Consider the following 3,435-nt stretch of genomic DNA (forward strand, 5'->3'; position numbering starts at 1 on the left):
TCTGTGTCTCAGTGTGTTTTCCACAGCTGATTCTGAAGATTGGGACACCCATGTCCTCTGTCTTTGTTATCTGCTTGTTGATGGTTCTCCAGTATTTTGGAAGCACACAGACTGTCACAAACTGTCAGGTAAAATGTTTGCGTGTGTGTGTGTAGGAGCCAGTTCTACCTTTAGATGGATCGACTTCAGCGAGCAGAGATGGAGAGCTCGACACATTTCTCAGAAAAAGCAGGAGACAGGGGCCCATCACTCTTCACTCACCACAGGTTTTTTTTTCTCTCTCCTTCCTCCTCTCCTCCTCCTCACCCACGTAGCTCGTCTCCAGCGCTGAAGACATAAGTGCCTTAGACAGATGTCTGCTGCCGCTTGTCTAAAACCCTCAACGCGAGCTGCTGAGCTCGGCAAACTCTAATTAAGATCAATATTTCAATTTTTAGTAAAAGCGCACGCGAGTCGGTGAGTGAAGAGAGAGGAAGAGGAATCATCTGTCCACGGAGACTCGGGGAGACAAAAGGAAAGGTCAACAGTGATTCTTCATCGTGTGGGAGTTGAGGAGTTATAATAAGAAGCGCGTATGTGTTTGTGTGAACGTCCAAATCCTTCTTTTTTAGGAGGACTCTCTTGTTTCAGCTTCTTTTTTGGCACCTCCTCAGACACTTGGAACTTTTTTAGCCCATAACAGAGGATACGTGAAGGACATGCAGCTCATTAAAAAACATAGGTAACAGGACACTAATTTGTCCAACTAGATAGAGTAGAAGAAATGAAAGTTTTACCTGTTTTACAGCAGTAGAACTCCATGGGAAAACAAAAAATGTTAAGGCACAAAGACCAAACACAAGAAAGGCTACAAATATGACAGAAACACAAGAAAAGGACAAAGTATTAGAAGCTGCTGCAACAGTGCCATCTTGAAATTTGGCTATTCCAAAGGTTTAGGTGGGCTTCTACTCAAGAACATCCAAATGGTCCAAAAATATATCATAGAGCATGAATTACATCCTCTATGATGATATTGAGTAGATGCAGCCAAAGGCATGAAGGAGGAGAAACAGTTGTCCTACCTCATGGATTATGGCTGGGGCCTCAGACCTCATTTTTGACACAGTGCCCATTGATAAATTGTGTTTGTGGTACTAAACTTTTTTTCTTAATTAGAAACAATGTTTTGGCATTGACCACACAGTGGAAGAGCGATGACTGCTGCAGCCTTACAGCAGAAACATCACCAGTTCCAGCTGTGGCAGTAACTGCTGGTCTTTCTGTATGAAGTTATTTACCAAATACACACAGTCTCTCACAGTCCAGAAACACTGTAATTAAACTAAAGTATTATTGGTTCTTTAGTGGACTGGAAACCAGTCTGCCTTGGTCTGATGAATGCTGGGGTTTAGGTCATTAAAAGTGGGTCCACCCTCATGGTCAACACTCAGTGACACTGATCATGACTAATCCTGATTAATTCATTTCAACTACCCTGTGATTAATAAGATTAAAGATTTGATTGACAGCCCAAATATACATTGACTTTCTCTACTCCTGTAGGCCAGAAATCCAACGAACCTAGTCTGGATTTTTACTGGATTAATACACAGGAGTAAATGTTTCATAATAATTGAAAATACATTGTCAAGAAGTGGCCAATCAGACAATTCTATAACAGAACAGACAGTGTTCTACTCTTGAAAGTCAGTCCATAACCTCCAGAACATCACTCTGGTGTATATGTTGACTGCTTTTCTTTCTCTCCAGACTCAGAAAAATAATTTGAATTCCTCTGTTAAAACTTCCTGTTTTTCCACATCTTGCACAACCATGAGCTGATTCCTTCACAGCAGCAGCATTAAAAACTAAACTGCAATAACAAAAAAAAAGACTCCTCCAGGCCTCAGATAACCCTGAGCCCACCCCCTGCAGCCACACGTTACCACTCTGGATACCCACTAGCTTAGCTCAAAGCCCATACCACCAATCCTCCACCTTGCTGATGTCCATTTTGCCTAAATCGGTGGAACTGCACTTGCAGCGAAGCTCTAATATGCAAAAGCACAAAGAAAACCCTGACTTTTATAAATTTCTGTCTCAAGCCCCCGGCCGCAGACGCTCCCCTTCCACTGACAAAGGAGGGACCAGAGCGGATCTTCTTAAACGTGTCGTTTCAATGCAGACTGCTTAGCTCGGCGTTTGACGGCCAGTTCCGGCTTATTTGATGAAAAAAGAAAGACGCCGCCGTTCTCTAATGATTAAGTTAAAAAATACCTCCATATGATTTCCATCCCTTCATCTCCTGCTCCGCTCCTCATCTCAGCAGATTTCAGGGGATGTGGGGGCCATTGGTAGAGCTGCACATATTTCATGGCCAGTTTGGAGTGGAGGACGAGCTCAGCACTTGTCTGAGCTTTTCCTGTTCACATCTGATTTGGAGTTTAACTCACTGACACCTGTTTTTTCCCCTCCCTCTCCCTCTCCCCCTTACTTTTATTCCACTGCAGAGGAGCACTTTACCCCACAGATGCATCACTCACATAATGTTGCCGCGGATGGGACACAGTGGTGGGGTGAACCCTACAGAGAAGGCCACATGGGTCAAATGCAGTGGTGTCCAGGTTTAAGCTGTTGCTCCCCTGGCAGCTGACTTATCACCGGTATTCTATCGACATCCTGCTCAACCTTCCGCGGCGATTTGCCTTCACACCCGCTTTAAAAGCTTCACACCCCACTAAAGGCGCGCGCGCGCACACACACACACACACACACACATGCATACACCCGCTGTGATACACACTCGCACGAGCCTGTACAGCGTCCGGGATGGAGACGCACATGGCGCAGCTTAATTACGCGTCGATCTGCGGGGATGAGTCTGAAGATGCAATTTGTGCTTAATTGCGAATGAAAGCCCAGCAGACCCACCACAGCCCCCTCCACCACCCCGCAACTCCACCCCCTCAGCCACCCCAAAGGGATTGGATCCAATCTTACTTAACCTCTCTGCAGACGCGTCGCATCCACAGCGCGGCCTCTTCACGGCCTCGCGGAAATGCGCATTGATCCTTTTTGGGCAGATAGGGGGAGTTTATAAATCGATCCGCGATTGATTGATTTCTGCCGCTCACGCTCTTCTGGAGTCACGTGGAAACAATAAGCTCTTTTTAATAAAGCCCATAAAAGTAATGAGTTCCATCTCCGCTGTCCTGGCGCAGTGTCTTTGAGTTTTAACGAGATTCATGGTCAGAATCGAACGGTCTCGGTCCTAAAAACCTCTATGTTCTATTTCTGATGGCATTAAATGATCATTTTGACACTTTTAACACATTTATGTGACTCGCGTCATCCTTTAGTCATGTCCGAATACACAGGGACTATCGGTTTACCACAGGTTAAACTTTATTTTAATGAATCTCTAAAGGTCAATGACAGGTTTTTTATCTTTCA

The sequence above is a fragment of the Cynoglossus semilaevis genome, chromosome 2, assembly GCF_000523025.1.
Source record: "Cynoglossus semilaevis isolate Cse_v1.0 chromosome 2, Cse_v1.0, whole genome shotgun sequence".
Taxonomy (NCBI): Eukaryota; Metazoa; Chordata; class Actinopteri; order Pleuronectiformes; family Cynoglossidae; genus Cynoglossus; species Cynoglossus semilaevis.